This window comes from Podarcis filfolensis (assembly GCF_964270895.1).
Source record: "Podarcis filfolensis genome assembly, chromosome: 11".
Taxonomy (NCBI): Eukaryota; Metazoa; Chordata; class Lepidosauria; order Squamata; family Lacertidae; genus Podarcis; species Podarcis filfolensis.
Window position 1 is genome coordinate 51,983,055 of NC_139613.1, and position 16,510 is coordinate 51,999,564.

The 16,510-nt window shown below is 42.1% G+C and overlaps 1 long non-coding RNA gene across 1 annotated transcript; it reads right to left on the reverse strand.

The window, feature by feature from the left end:
* Nucleotides 1–15,441: 15,441 nt before the first annotated feature.
* LOC310745172 lies at nt 15,442–16,289 on the reverse strand. Its single transcript, XR_014540011.1, has 2 exons — nt 16,210–16,289; nt 15,442–15,779 (listed from the first exon to the last, which is right to left on the reverse strand). It is a non-coding gene; the product is annotated as an uncharacterized lncRNA (long non-coding RNA).
* Between the last annotated feature and the right edge of the window lie 221 nt (nt 16,290–16,510).

The window sequence follows — 16,510 nt, forward strand, 5'->3', positions numbered from 1 at the left end:
TGCCCCCATGTAAGAAACACCAACCCATCCTTGGACACCCTGCTTGGATCTGGAGGGTTTGTCGAGGCAGCACCTGCTTAAATTGGGGTACCAATGGGTAAGCTGCTGAATCAGTGCCGGATTTACATATAAGCTAAGCAAGCTATACCTTAGGGTCCCACTCTCTTGGGGGCCCTCAAAAAAATTAAAGGAAAAAACCCACTGGGTGTACATTTACAAAATACAGTCATACCTCAGGATGAATATGCTTCAGGTTAAGCATTTTCGGGTTGCGCTCTGCAGCGACCCGTAAGTAACGGAACGCGTTACTTCCGGGTTTCACCTCTCGCGAAGGCACAGACGCTCAAAATGACGTCACGTGCATGCGCGGAAGCGGCGAAACGCGACCCACGCAGACGCGTCTTATGTTCGTTTCAGGATGTGAATGGGGCTCCGGAACGGATCCTGTTCGCAGCCAGAGGTACCACCGTATAAGATAAAAAACAAATAAAATAAAACCTACATACAGCAACAGTGTTTTGTGTTGTGTAGGCTCCTATGATGTAAGCCTGTTATATAAAGGGCCCCATTACCTTCAGTAGCTTAGGGCTTCATCAAACCTAAATCCGGCCCTGCACTGAATGAATCTTCCCCAACACTGAATGGACTCAGCTTTGCAGCCCCAACAGCAAAGTGGATCCTGGATTTTGCAGGGAGGACAAAAGATGGAGACATGTGGATTTGGGTAGGGGGCTGCACACCCAGTGGGGTGCAATGGGGAAAGGGAGAGGGTTGCTCTGGCTTGCTTCTGGCTCAGGACCCCCTGCAATTCCCTGGCTGGGCATCCCATTCTATTTGCCTCGCTTTAAGGTCTAAACCACAGAGCCTTGGACTTGCCAATCAGAAGGTTGGCGGTTCGAATCCCCGCAACGGGCTGAGCTCCCGTTGCTTGGTCCCTGCTCCTGCCAACCTAGCAGTTCAAAAGCACGCCAAAGTGCAAGTATATAAATAGGTACTGCTGCGGTGGGAAGGTAAATGGTGTTTCCATGCGCTGCTCTGGCTCACCAGAAGTGGCTTAGTCATGCTGGCCACATGACCCGGAAGCTGTACGCCGGCTCCCTCGGCCAGTAAAGTGAGATGAGCTCTGCAACCCCAGAGTCATCTGTGACTGGACCTAACAGTCAGGGGTACCTTTACCTTTACCTTTTAACATACACATAGGTGGAATCTATAAGAAACGCTGTGAAAATGCTTTAAAAAAAAATGTTTCGGAAAGCACATTGAATTTCGCATAGCTCACATATTTAGAACATTTTAATTGCAGCTGAGTCCACAAACATCTAAAGGGGTAGCTATACTAATCTGTTGCAGCAAAAACCTAAATGAGTGATGCAGTAATTTAAAGCCTAACACAACTTATAAATGCATAAACTTTATGTCAAGCCAACCACAACAGATAGATGCATGGGTGCTCTCGATGGGTTGGTTGGTTGGTAGGTAAACATACAGTGACACCAAAACATCCCCTAGAGGCACAATTAGTTTCTATAGTAAGGTTTCTTGTTCCTATTAAGCCATAGCTGTCAACGTTTCCCTTTTTTTAAAGGGAAATTCCCTTATTCCAAATAGGATTCCTCACAAGAAAAGGGAAAAGTTGACAGCTATGTATTAAGCCCAAGATGGAGGGATTCAATTGCAAATATGGCACAAAGTCAGCCACTTCCCTCAAATCTCTCGCAAGCATTTCTTTTTGTTGTCCTTCGGTATAGTGGTACCTCGGGTTAAATACTTAATTCATTCTGGAGGTCTGTTCTTAACCTGAAACTGTTCTTAACCTGAAGCATCACTTTAGCTAATGGGGCCTCCCACTGCTGTGTGATTTCTGTTCTCATCCTGAAGCAAAGTTCTTAACCCGAGGTACTAATTCTGGGTTAGCTGAGTCTGTAACCTGAAGCGTATGTAACCTGAAGCGTATGTAACCCGAGGTACCACTGCAGAAGCTTTTTTGTTGAAGAACAGGCACTTTCGTTTGTTACAAAACATACTGAACATTGAAATACACCTTCCTCAGTTTCTATATTGCTGGTGCGGCCTGCTGTGCTGGAGTTACTTGAATATATAGGGAAACGGAGGGTCCCCCCCCCCAATTTTTATATTTGATTTTCAATTTATATAGTTGGCATCACAGTCTGTTGTAGCAGCTGTTTGCTCAGTTTTGATGAGTCAAGCAGAACTGTTAAAAATCACAACTGAAACAGGTCCCTCAAAATTCCATATCCAATTTTATATTTTAGCAGGAAGGTATTTATTGGAAGGAATCAATAATAATAATAATAATAATAATAATAATAATAATAATTGTATCCTGCCCTCCCCTGCCGAAGCTGGGCTCAGAGCAGCTAACATCATATAAATAATACAATATACATAAAAACAAGCAATCAAACGATTAAAATGAATCCTAAAATTAATTCAAATAAATTGAAATTAAGATTAAACTGGACAAATAGCAATCCTCAGATTAAAAATGAAAACAGTTAATACTCGCCAGGACCAACTATTCCCACTGATATTATAAGGACCTGTGAGCAGGCTGGGAAACCTCCTTCGTGTTTGTTCTTATACAAAGAGAAAATGAGTCAGGCTGGTAGAAAAGTTGGTAGAAAACATGATTAAATAGAGAACAGAATTATAAGCATATAGGAGAGCAAGCTTTGCTAAGGAAGACTTGGAATGATCCGGCAAGGAAAAGTCCTGCTTCATGACATTCTTTGGATTAAAGAAGTCATCATCCATTAGATAAATAACTGGTTAAAGTACAGGAAGCTGAAGGTAATAGTAAGTAGGCAGATTTTGCAATAGTAAGTAGGCAGATCTTGCAACGCAGGCAAGTAAATAGTAGGATCTCTCAGAAATTTCTAACAACCAATTCTTCTTCTTCTTCTTCTTCTTCTTCCTCTTCTTCTTCTTCTTCTTCTTCTTCTTCTTCTTCTTCAATCACTTGTAGCCGAGTAAGATTGTCTTCCATAAACACGGTTTTAACAATGAGTCTGTAAGTGACTGTGGAGGTCAATTCCGGATCCACACGCCCTTCCATAGTGGGGACACTGGTTTCTGGGTGGAAGTTGATCACCCAAGCATGCCTTTCTCTTTGCATGTTTCTCCCTTGTGTCCTGAGTCTTCAAAGCCCATGACACCTTTGGTAAAGGCTGCTCTCCAGTTGGAGCGCTCGCAGGCCAGTGTTTCCCAATTGTTGGTGTTTATACTACATTTTAAAAAATTTGCTTTGAGACAGTCTTTAAACCTCTTTTGTTGACCACCAGCATTACACTTTCCATTTTTAAGTTTGGAATAGAGTAGTTGCTTTGGAAGACGATAATCAGGCATTTGCACAACATGACCAGTCCAAAGAAACTGATGTTGAAGAATCATTGCTTTGACACTGGTGATCTTTGCTTTCAGCTTGTTGAAACCCCCTGCACACTAGAAAGAGTTCCAAAAGGATGTGTAATACGCCACATGTTCACACACAAAAATCATTCACAGTATGCTAATGAAGCCTAAGGTGGGGGATTAACCAAGAAACAGATGTTGGATCATATTGATTAGTTCAATGAAAACATCAACTCGCGAGAGAAATGTGTAATCCTGTAGAGCAGGACCTGTTGTGCTGCCAAATTCAACACCTGTCTATGGTCTTCAGCCCAAACTAGGAGGACCCCACCCAAAACACATCCACAGGCACCTATGAGTCAGTGCAGGGTCAACCAGGGGGACTGAGGCTCGACCAATAGCCTAATTTACCTAATCGGCTGACTCTTATATGCCTCAAAGCACCTACTCTTATTCTGCACCTCTTCCTTCATCTTATCCAGCCTCACATTTCCAAGTTCATTTGGTTGATTGCTAGCACCTGCTGGTTAATAGCCTAGCAGATATTACTATTCATCTCAGAGACTGCAGGGGTGCCAACTGGAATAAAATATTTGAGGGGGGTGGGGGAGGGAATGGGACAGGTAAGCTCTGCTCCGCTTAATCAATCGCAAGATGTGGTGCACACACACCATTTGAATGGCAATACCCATCTACTTTGGGGGGCCCAACCCTCTCAAATATTTTTTTGGGGGGCCAAAGGGACCTCGGCCCCTGGGAGTTGGCTCCTATGTCAGACAGGCAGTGTGGTGTAGTGGTTACCGTGTTGGGCTAGGACCTGTGAGATCAGGGTTCAAGCCGCCACTCAGCCATGAAGCTCACTGTGTATCATGGGGGCCAGTCAGTCTCTCTGAGCTTAACCAACCTCACACAGTTTTTGTTTGGATAAAATGGGTAGATGGGGACTGTGCTGGGCCCGGGGGTAACCTGTGAAACGTGGTCCAGGACCGGTCCAGAATCTGAAGATTCTGCTGGGAGACAGTCCGACAGGGCCAATGCAGGACACGAGGCAGGAAACCAGGCAAGGACAGGTACAGGATCTCAGGCAGGATCTAGCATACAGCAATGTTGCTCCTGCAACCCAGGGTGGGGTCCTACAGCCTTCTATCTTTGTCGGGGTAGCGGCCGGTCCTGATCCCCTGGTGACTCACCTCCCTGTTTTGCCTGAAAGCGAGCACTCCTCCTGCGAGTTCTCAGGTTTTTCCTTCTCTCAGACCTTAGTCTCTGCAGCTCGGGAGACGCTGGTGGGTTACTAGACCCAGAGGCCGCCTCAGCCTCCGCTGACCCAACCGGTAGTGGAGCAGCTGTAAGTGATGGCCCAGCTGGAGGCAACGAGGTAATCCCCACATCTGGAGCCAGGGCAGGCTCAGGCCCCTGACTTGGCCCAGCTGGTGCTTGTTGCAGGGGAACCTGTGCAGACTGGGACTCTTCAGGATCAGGCCCCAGACTGGGTTCAGATGATGCCTGAAGCAAAGGATCCAGTGCAGACTGAGTCTCCTCTGGTTCCGAGTCCGAGCCCGAGTCCCAGGCCAACACAGGGACCATGCATGCTACTTTGAGGAACTATGGGATATAAAGGCAATATGCGATTACTAATTATCAACTTCAGCTCCTCCACTGTACGCAGCACAAAATGACTTGCACATCACACCAACAGGGCGTTGTGAGTTGTCGGACCCTGCCCTGCTTTCCTTTGATGGCTCTCAAGTGATAAAAGGAGGCAATATCTGTCAGATAAAGAGTCCAGAGATTCAAACTGAAGACAGGTGAGTAACAAGCAGTTACCTATTACAGTGGTACCTCGGAAGTCAAATGGAATCTGTTCAACTCCCAAAACGTTCGAAAACCAAGGCGCAGTTTCCGACTGGCAGTAGGAAGCTCCCCGTCTGTGGAATACTCTCCCCAGGGAAGTTTGCGAAAAGGTTCCTTTTTAACCAGGCCTTTGGTTGACCTGACTGATATCCTATACCCTTTTAAAACATGGCTCTTTTTTGGAGGGTGTTATTGGGTTATTGTTTTTATCTTGATTTTATATATTGAGATCTTTTTTGTGAATCAGGTTGTGGATTCACTTCCACCTGGAGCTGGATTGGGTGGCTCCTGCGGACCAATCAGACTGCTGCATTTTGGATCCTATTGTTCTAGGACCAATCAGACTGCTGCATTTGGATCCTATTCAACTCAGTACATAACAAATAATAATAATAATAATAATAATAATAATAATAATAATAATAATAATAGTAATAATGAGTTGCAGTCCTCCAGATGTGGCTGAACTCCATGTTTGCCATCCCTACTCAAAAGTAAGCATTGCTGAATGAAGTGGTGCTGATTTCTGAGTAGCCATGCGCAAGATAGGCTACCTGAGAGACTCATTTCAACTACCATTCTGCAGAAATTTTTCATTGCCGTCCAGGAGGGATCTCTACAGAAAAAACAAGGTGTGCTCTTGTCCTTCACAAAAATACTAAATACAGAATATATTCCATCTTTTCCAGAATGGCTGACTTGATAAAGAACAAGCTAAGCACTCCTTAATATCTCATGCCACAGTGTGGTCAACACCACCCCCTTCAGAGTTTTGTATTACACTTCTCAGATTTAAAAGCAACCCTAAAGGCCATTACTTAAAATTAAATAATCACTCATTTTTGTAATACCCTTCTGGGCCTCTGATCTCTCTGCTTGTTCTACCTCACTTTCCCTTATTAAACCATCCTTTTTCTGTTGCTATCTCCAGGATGATGCACTTCCTTTCTGTGAACAAAATAATTGCCATCTTTTGGAATATCACAGAAACTTGCACTATATCTGGGGTGCAAGTATGCAATTACAGAGGAATGTAGCGCAACTTTACAGTGTTCTGCTTTTTGCCAGGTGGTCAATGCATTTTTTTATTTTTAAGGTTCAGCTGCTGTCTGTTGTTTTTGTCACATTTATTTACCCCTTGAAGAAATATTGTTAGCCTCACAAAAATAATGTACAGTGGTACCTTGGTTCTTAAATGCCTTGGTACTCAAACAACTTGGAACCCAAACACTGCAAACCTGGAAGTAAGTGTTCCAGTTTTTGAACTTTTTTTGGAAGCCAAACATGCTCTGTTTTGAGTGTTACGCTTCCATTTTGAGTGCCACACTTCCGTTTTGAGTGTTACGCTGAGGTCTGTCCGTTTTTGCTATTTATTTTGCTTTTTTGTTTTTGCGGCTCTTTTTCTTTTGTTTTTGTGACTGTGTGGAACCCAGTTCAGCTGCTGATGGATTGATTGTGTGACTGCAGTACATTGTTTATTGCTTCCATTTTATGGATCACTGGTCTCGTTAGATCGTAAAATTCATGTTAAACTGCTGTTTTAGGGATTGTTTTTAAAAATCTGGAATGGATTAATCCATTTTGCATTACCTTCTATGGGAAAGCGCGCCTTGGTTTTGGAACGCTCTGGTTTTGGAACGGACCCCGGAACGGATTAAGTTTGAGAACCAAGGTACCACTGTAGATGGAGAGATAGCAGCCTGTCCAGGAAGCAAGTTGCTAAGCTTTGTAGCTCAACAGGGATTAACCTGACTTTCTTATGCACACATTCATATTTGCTGCAGATGCCTCCTGCATCCACAAATTGCTCTGGGAATTTAGTTGTGTTCCTATGACGAGAATGCACCAACTCCATATAAGTCCAGACTACCTGAAAGATTTCTTTCTCCCATGATATGAGCCTTGAACTGAGATCATCCAGAGATGCCCTTTTCTCTGTCCTGCCAACACTTGACATGGAAATAGAGGCAATCTTAGTGCCCAGATTTTTTAATTCCCTAAAGGGTGAAGCCAAACTAGCCACTTCATTGATGGCCTTCTGCCAACAGATAAAACTCTGTTTAGTTAAATAGTTGTTTGATCTACTGGGCCAATTTTTGTTTGTTTGCTGCTCTGTGGTTTAATATGCATTCATCCTTTTAATTACGTTTTTATCTACTCTTACTTGACTTTTATTGTCACATTGCTTTCGTGTTTGTGGATGTTTTAACCAGTCTTAATCTTTCTTACTGTGCCATACTATAAATATAAACTCTTTTAACAGGAGCGAATAACAGCAAAGGCATTGTGGCAGTGCTTCTGTAATCATTGACAAAATAGCTGTGCAAAGGAGGCCCGGTCTGGGATGCTCTTGGCAGATACTCAAATATAGGAGATAATAAACCAATTAGATGCCCACTATTGTTTGTTTTCGGTAGTTTGCCATTACATGGCACTGTAACAAACTGATTAAGGTCATTCCCGGAGCAAGTTGCAACAGAGTTAGGATGTTTGCAGAAGCGATACAATGGAGGCGATCCTCTGTACCTTACTTAAAGGGATGCTGAGGATTTTTTTCTGAGTAAACGTACATAAGATCAGTCTGCATAAGGCTTTGAAAAATCTGCAGTGGCTCATTTATTTGCATTTACTATTTTTTCAGGGCCAGTGCTATCATTAGGGCAGCTAGAGTGCTCAACTCAGAGGAATGCAGTATGCTACAGATTAGTTTTTGTTATATTTTATAAATTTCTGATAACGTTTTACTTTCATATTTGGAAGAATTTTATCATTTTAAAGCCATTCATAAATTGGAATTGTTTTTTTTATGTATATACGAAATAGACCGTAGAATCAATTGGAGGTTTTGCTATATGCACATAAAAGGTGAAAATCCACTTAATTTTAAATCTTACAGTTACCTGTACATCTAAATCTTATTTAGAAAATGGATTCATTTTTCTTTTTCTACAATTTTTATTAAATTTCCTGTTTTACAATTTAAAATAATCATTTAAACATCCTTACAACATCAGTGACTTCCCTTCTTCTCTTTCCATGGTTCATTTTGCATAACATAAATCCCTGCATATTTTATATAAACCATTCAGTATTCCATTATTACATCCTTCGAAACTTATTTGCACTGTTGAATTTATCTTAAGGCTGCCCACGTTTTCAAATATATTTTCCTCCATATAATCAATAAACATTTTCCAATCTTCTCTAAACATATGTTCTTCTTGTTCTCTTATACTGAAAGTTAGGTCCGCAAGCTGCGCATACTCCATGAGTTTAAGTTGCCATTCTTCTTTAGTTGGGACTTTGCTCATTTTCCATTTTTGGGCTAACAAAACACGGGCCACAGTAGTGGCATACATAAATAACCTTTTTTGACGACTGGGAATTTCCATCTGAATTATCCCCAACAAAAATGACTGGTTTTTTTTGGAAAAGTACTTTTAAACATTTTTTTTAATTCATTTAAAAAAATGGATTCATTTTTCCAGTGAGCTATGACTGGTAAAAAATTAACACCTGGAGCCCAGTACAACAAACGAGAGGCAGATAACAAAGCAAAGAGGGACTTTTCCTGAAATACCGTTGCACACAGAAAGCAACTGAACAACAAGAATATGACGAGGCTCTTATCTTGTCGAAAGTAGCAGTGAGGGAACTGAATGTGGTGCTCCTACTACAAATGATATAAACTTTGAGACAGAAGTCTCACAAATTGGAGATATCTCTAGAAAACACCCAGAGGAAAAAGATGTCATGAAAAAGTAAGAGTACTGCAAAAGATTGTGCCTGACTTGAATTACAGTGAAGGTGCTAACTATTGCAGTGATAATTTACAGTTTATAATATAACATGGACCACAGCAGGTTGTATCACATGTGTTGTAAACAAAATCTGCCCTTTTCCCCTTATGGGATATCCAAGAGCCCGTATAGAGTCCTTACATGGGTTCCATGTTGGTAGGAGAAAATAACAGAGGCCAACCAGAGAATATTGAGGAGCAAAGCAGCTAGTAAGCCTGATCTTTATTAAAGCTGTTGCAACAGGCTGCTCCCCTCACACGCAGGAAAGGAGGAGGACCCTGAACTCAGGTGTGCCTGCCCTTATATAGACATTTTAAATTCCCTGCCCTGGAGCTCAAGACCACCCCTCCATACAGCACAAATACATCACAGAAGGGGTGTAACCCAAGACCACCCCCCACAAACATCATACCTACATCACAGAAAAGGTGGTCTACAACAGAAATTTGAATGTTGTTGTTTTTCCTGTCTGCCAGGTTATCTGATAATGCCTTATCTGAATGCCCTTCCTGGTAGTCTGTCACCCTTTGAGATGGTGATTTCCCACTTCCGGAGACAATGGGAAAGTTCCCTCACCCCCTCCCTCTTTGCAGAGAAACATTTGGTCAGTTTGGGAGTCAAAATGGTCTCAGAAAGGTCTTCCTGTGCTGCTCCAGACATGGGTACATTTATGAACATATATATATATATATATATATATATATATATATAACCTTAAAATTCTATTACACATGCTTTTCCCAAACACAAAAAATAAAAATAAAAAATTCCCCTATATAGTACAAAAGGAGACTAGCAAATGGTGAAGAAGTATGCAATCAATGGTTGATATATTCAGCCTCAAAATAAGTTTTCTTTAAAAATAAAAAAGTTGCAAGAAACATGTTCAGAAGACTAGGATAATATTGGAGCAATTTTGTCTTCACATGAGAGGAATACTAACCATTTAGAAAACCAACTGGGGGAAAAGCGGAATTGTGCTTATCTAAAGGAAAAACAGATGAGATGTCTGAGCCTGAGGTTATCATAAGAGAACATTTCTTGGGATTTGTTCCACTAAAGGAGAATGCAGGTGCCTTTATGAAACTCTTTTTCAGCAGCTTGAGCAGATGGAATTAGCATTTGAGAACCTGTATGCTCAAGGTTATAATAAGGGGAGTAAACATGGCAGGCAGGCAGGCAAAAAAAAAAAAAAAAAGGCGAAGAAAACAGTGTCACGCCCAACCACATGCGCCAGCCTTCCCTTGAACGTGGGGAATCGTGGTCTGCCAGGAGGTATGACAAATTTAGAAAATGATTCCTATTTTTCTAAGGATCACAAATATTTTGAGAGAATTTTAGAGCGTCAAAGCAGTGTTTGCACTGCTGCATTATTACTGTGACGGAAGTGTTATAAGAATTTTAAGGTCTTAGATATATAATAAATGTTCATAAATGTACCAAGCAACCACGTACATAAATATATAAACCACATGTCTGAAGCAGCACAGGAAAACAGTTCTGAAACCATTTTGACTAACCAAATGTTTCTCTGCAAGGAGGGGTAAAGATAAAGGACCATTAGGTCCAGTCGTGACCGACTCTGGGGCTGCAGCGCTCATCTCTCTTTATTGGCCGAGGGAGCGGCATACAGCTTCCGGGTCATGTGGCCAGCATGACTAAGCCGCTTCTGGCAAACCAGAGAAGCGCACAGAAACGCCGTTTACCTTCCCGCCAGAGCGGTACCTATTTATCTACTTGCACTTTGACGTGCTTTCGAACTGCTGGGTTGGCAGGAGCAGGGACCGAGCAATGGGAGCTCACCTTGTCGCAGGGATTCGACCCGTCGACCTTTGGCAAGTCCTAAGCTCTGTGGTTTAACCCACAGCGAAAAAACCTTATTACAGGAATTGGGTAATTACCATTTCAAAGGAATGGCCAGACTACCAGGAAAGGCATTCAGATAAGGCATTATCAGATAACCTGGCAGACAGGAAAAACAACAACATTCAAATTTCTGTTGTAGACCGTCTTTTCTGTGATGTACGGATGATGTTTGTGGGGGTGGTCTTGGGTTACACCCCTTCTGTGATGTATGTATGATGTATGGAGGGGTGGTCTTGAGCTCCAGGGCAGGGAATTTAAAATGTCTGTATAAGGGCAGGCACACCTTTGTTCTGGGTCCTCCTCCTCTCTCCTGCGTGTGAGGGGAGCAGCCTGTTGCAACAGATCAATAAAGATCAGGCTTACTAGCTGCTTTGCTTCTAAATATTCTCTGGTTGGCCTCTGTTATTTTCTCCTACCAATAGGGAACCCACGTAAGGACTCTATACGGGCTCTTGGATATCCCATAAGGGGAAAAGGGCAGATTTTGTTTACAAGAGAAGTCACTCTTTAAAAAAGTGGAAGTGAAATAGGGTGATCTCGTGCTGACACCACTCTTGACTGATTAGTTCTGTTGCCAAATCTGCCTGCCGTTCAGCACAGTATAAAGATTCCACAGGGACCTGCACAATTCTATAACTGAAGACATAATGTCTTGGGCACCTCTGAGCTTGATACTGCAAGCAAGCCCCTAGTTTTATCCTATACCAAGTGAAGAAGGAGAGTGGACAGGGGGCTGGTGAAGGAATTATATATATAATTTTTATTTAAATTTTCCATTTTACAATTTAAAATACTCATTTTACATCCTTAAGATACCAATGACTTCCCTTCTCTTTCCATGGTTCATTTTACATATCATAAATCCCTGTATATTTTAGAAAAACTACCATTCATTATTCCATTCTTGCATCCATCAAAACCTGTTGACACTGTTGAATTTATCTTAATGCTGCCAGCGTTTTCAGCTGTACACAATTATTTCCCACATATTCAATAAATGCTTTCCAATTTTCTTTAACCGTATGTTCTTCTTTTTCTCTTATTCTATATATCAAGTCTGCAAGCTGTGCATATTCTGTCAATTTAAGTTGCCATTCTTCTTTGGTTGGGACCTCGCTCGTTTTCCATTTTTTGGCTAACAAAACATGGGCCACAGTAGTAGCATACATAAATAACCTTTTTTCTGAAACCTGGGAAATCAGTCTAAATTATCCCCAACAGAAAGGACTCTGGTTTTTGGGGGAAAGTACTTTTAAACATTTTTTTCAATTCATTATGAATCATTTCCCAATACAGTCGTACCTTGGAAGTCAAACGGAATTCGTTCCGGAAGTCCATTTGACTTCCAAAATGTCCATAAGCTCCTGCAGCCAATCAGAAGCCCCGTCCGACTTCCAAAAATAGTCTGCAAACCAGAACAGTCACTTCCGGGTTTGTGGTGTTTGGGAGCCAAAATGTTCAAGAACTAAGCTGTTCAAAAACCAAGGTACGACTGTACTCTTTTACCCTTTACAAGTCCAAGGGAGCTGGTGAAGGAATTAGGCATGGAATAGCAGCAGGTGCATTGCTTTGGAACCGTTAAAATTGTATACAATGTTACCTCAGGTTACATACGCTTCAGGTTACAGACTCCGCTAACCCAGAAATAGTGCTTCAGGTTAAGAACTATGCTTCAGGATGAGAACAGAAATCATATTCCGGCGGCCCGGCGGCAGCAGGAGGCCCCATTAGCTAAAGTGGTGCTTCAGGTTAAGAACAGTTTCAGGTTAAGAACAGACCTCCGGAACAAATTAAGTACTTAACCCGAGGTACCACTGTACAGTGGTACCTCTGGTTGCGAACGGGATCCGTTCTGGAGCCCCGTTCGCAACCTGAAAGGAACGCAACCCGCATCTGCGCACGCGTGGGTCGCAGTTCACCGCTTCTGCACATATCCGTGACCTCATTTTGCGCGTCTGCACATGCGCGAGTGGCGAAACCCGGAAGTAACCCTTTCCGGTACTTCCAGGTCGCCGTGGGACACAACTTGAAAAAACGTATCATGAAGCAAACGTAACAAGAGGTATGACTGTACAGGATTTGTCGGTTGCAATATGGCAACTTTATGCAAAGGGAAAAACAGCAGTCTTCTGGCATAAGTCAGAGGTGGATTTTGGGAAGTGCGACCAGTTCTGCCACACTGGGCACGGAGCTTTGGGGCTACTGCAGGGCATCACAACTATGGTGTAGTGAACTGAGCAGAACGAAGGGTGTGAGGCAGGGGGCACCACTAAAATCTGAACACCCAAAGTCCGCCCCTGTGTAAGTTGGAAGTAGGAAACCGGTGGCTCTCCAGATGGTGTTGGACTACAACTCTTACCAGACCTAGTTGACATGAATAGCGACAGAGGAACATGAGAGTTGCAAATGCAATACAGGAACATCTGAAGGGTGAAAAGTTCCCCATTCCTTCCATAAGCTTTTTGTGGACTAGCACCTGTTCTTAACAATGGAGCACTGTGAAGAAAATGACAGAGCTGCATTGTGAAGAGAATGCAAATGCCCCAACATCACTAAGTATGAAGGAATCAGAGTTTATCGCCATGGACTGTTCTATTTTACTTGTATGGGAATACATATATAACCAGGCTTCATTTCAATAAATTGTTTGTATGGATTTTTTGCATACTATAAGGCATGGTTAGGCAAACTAAGGCCCGGGGGCCGGATGCGGCCCAATCACCTTCTCAATCCGGCCCACAGACAGTCGGGGAATCAGAGTGTTTTTACATGAGTAGAATGTGTCCTTTTGTTTAAAACGCATCTCTCGGTTATTTGTGGGGCCTGCCTGGAGTTTTTACATGAGTAGAATGTGTGCTAGGGACGTGGGTGGCACTGTGGTGTAAACCACTGAGATTTGGGCTTGCCGATCAGAAGGTTGGCAGTTTGAATCCCCGTGACAGGGTGAGCTCTTGTTGCTCAGTCCCAGCTGCTGCCAACTTAGCAGTTTGAAAGCATGTCGAAGTGCAAGTAGATAAATAGATACCAGTCAAGCTTGCAAAAATCTATCATTTGCCCGATAATAAATGTTGGAAATGTAAAGAAAATGAAGGTACATTCTTTCACCTTTGGTGGACGTGCCCAAAGATTAAGGCTTTCTGGGAGATAATATATAATGAAATGAAAAAGGTATTTAAATATACCTTCCTGAAGAAACCAGAGGCCTTTCTCCTGGGTATAGTCAGCCAATTGGTGCCAAAGAAGGATAGAACTTTCTTTATGTATGCAACAACAGCAGCAAGAATACTTATTGCAAAGTATTGGAAGACACAAGAGCTACCCACCCTGGAAGAGTGGCAGATGAAGGTGATGGATTATATGGAATTGGCGGAAATGACTGGCAGAATCCGAGACCTGGGAGAAGAGTTGGTCGAAGAAGACTGGAAGAAATTTAAAGACTATCTTCAGAAACACTGTAAAATTAATGAATGTTAAAATGATGTTGGATTGAAAATAACTGGCATTAGCAACAAAGTTAATAAGAATATGCAAAAATGAATTGATAAATGGATGAAAATATAGAGTTATAATATGTTAAGATATAGAGTTAAGATAAACGAAAGAGGGTAAGGATTTGCTGATTTGATTATTTAAATGGGAATACAAAAAGGGGAGGTGTGAGGAGGCCAAGGAAATAAGATAATGAGTTAGGGTTACAAAAATGGATTTGTTTTTATTTTCCTTTTCTTATTTTATGTATTTTTCTATGTTTCTTTTATTGTATTTCTTTCTTTTTATATGATCTTTTAAATTCATGTCTTTGTAAAACTCCAATAAATATCTTTAAAAAAAAAGATAAATAGATACCGCTCCGACAGGAAGGTAAACTGTGTTTCCGTGCGCTGCTCTGGTTCACCAGAAGCGGCTTAGTCATGCTGGCCACATGACCCGGAAGCTGTACGCTGGCTCCCTTGGACAATAAAGCGAGATGAGCGCCGCAACCCCAGAGTTGTCCACAACTGGACCTAATGCTCAGGGGTCCCTTTACCTTTAGAATGTGTGTTTTTATTTAAAATGCATCTCTGGGTTATTTGTGAGGCATAGGAATTCATCCATTATTATTTTTTTCAAAAGATAGTCCAGCCCCCCACAAGGTCTGAGGGAAAGGGACCGGCCGCCTGCTGAAAAAGTTTGCTGACCCGTGCTATAAGGGTTTCATATTTTTACCTGTTTGTTCATTTACGGATATTAGGGTTTACTTGGAAACCTAGCAAACAATTTGAAGCTCAAACATCAAGGTAGCAACTCATTTGCGGAGGTGAGAGATGTTATATCTCTCAGCAGAGGAGCTTTTTGACTTCACTGGGAGGAACATGTAGCAAACTCCCTCAGTAAAAATGGGAGTGAAGTAAACTTAAACTTCTGATGCTCCCTCTCAGAAGCAACTTTGAATTCAGAGATTCTATGTATGTTGTAGCATTTCTTATAATTCCTCTACAAGGACTCTTATTGCTGTGGGGTTCCTGGGACCACTTATTCCTTGAAATGGGAATAAATTTAAGAGGAGGCACGATGAAAACAAAACTGGAACTTAATTAGCAAGCATCCAATGTAGGATAAAGCTTAGTGGTTTTATAGTGTAATTAGTTTCAGTCAAAACTTCTTTTACAGATGTGATTGAGAACTTAAGATTTTTTCTCTATAAGACAATTCCTAATAAGTCCAGTACCTTCTAGAATGGCTCTCTGTTTCACCCCCAGCCTCTTTCTAGGATTGTTCAGGAAAGTAAAAAATAAAAATAAAAGGGTTAATTCTGAATAAGTTAGCAGAGGTAACTCATTCCCCATCTTGCAGTTTCAGGCATCTTGTGACTGTCTTATCAGTGTTGCTGGGCGGAATTGGCACATAACCCTGTGTAGATAAGGAGCACAGGTTACAACATTCGGTGTGGGGGACAGTAGGAGAATTTTGTGAGACTGCGTGGGGCAAGAAGAGGAAGAACTGGAATTGTGGACAAGACTGAAGACTTTGTGAAGAGTTGCAGGACCTTGAAAGCTATGGAACTAAGGACTTAGCTGCGGACTTTAGCCCAGAAAGGACTTTGAAGAACCCTCTCTGGGCTCAGAGAGAGAAGACTACTTGTAACATCTGTAAATAGTGTGTGTATGCATAGTGGTGTATGTTGGTGTCGGCCTAGGAAAGACAACTCTGCTAAATGGCATGTTAACCATGAGCTTAACCACTTGATTTTCTGCAGCGCATACACAAAAAACACCTAAAGAAGCACGACTGGTGTCCTTTGACAACACTGTTTCTGATGGTGAGGCATGCCTGTTAATACCTTAACTTCTAATTTCCTGGCTTTGTGGAGCTTGAGCTAACACAAGAAGGCCTTAGCTCCAATAAACTAGGTTTTTTTAATCATTGAATTGAGATTTTTCAAAGACAAGTGTCCGCAGAGTGTAGAACACAGGGCTTATACTGACTTATACTTGGTTAGCGTATTTGTCCATCTAGCCCACAATGTTGTCTGCTCTGACTAGTGGCAGCCCTCCAGGGTCTCGGGCAGAGAGGAGTATTTCCCATTTCCTGATCTTCTTATTGCAAAGGAGTGCATCTTGGGCCTTCTTCATGCTCAGCAT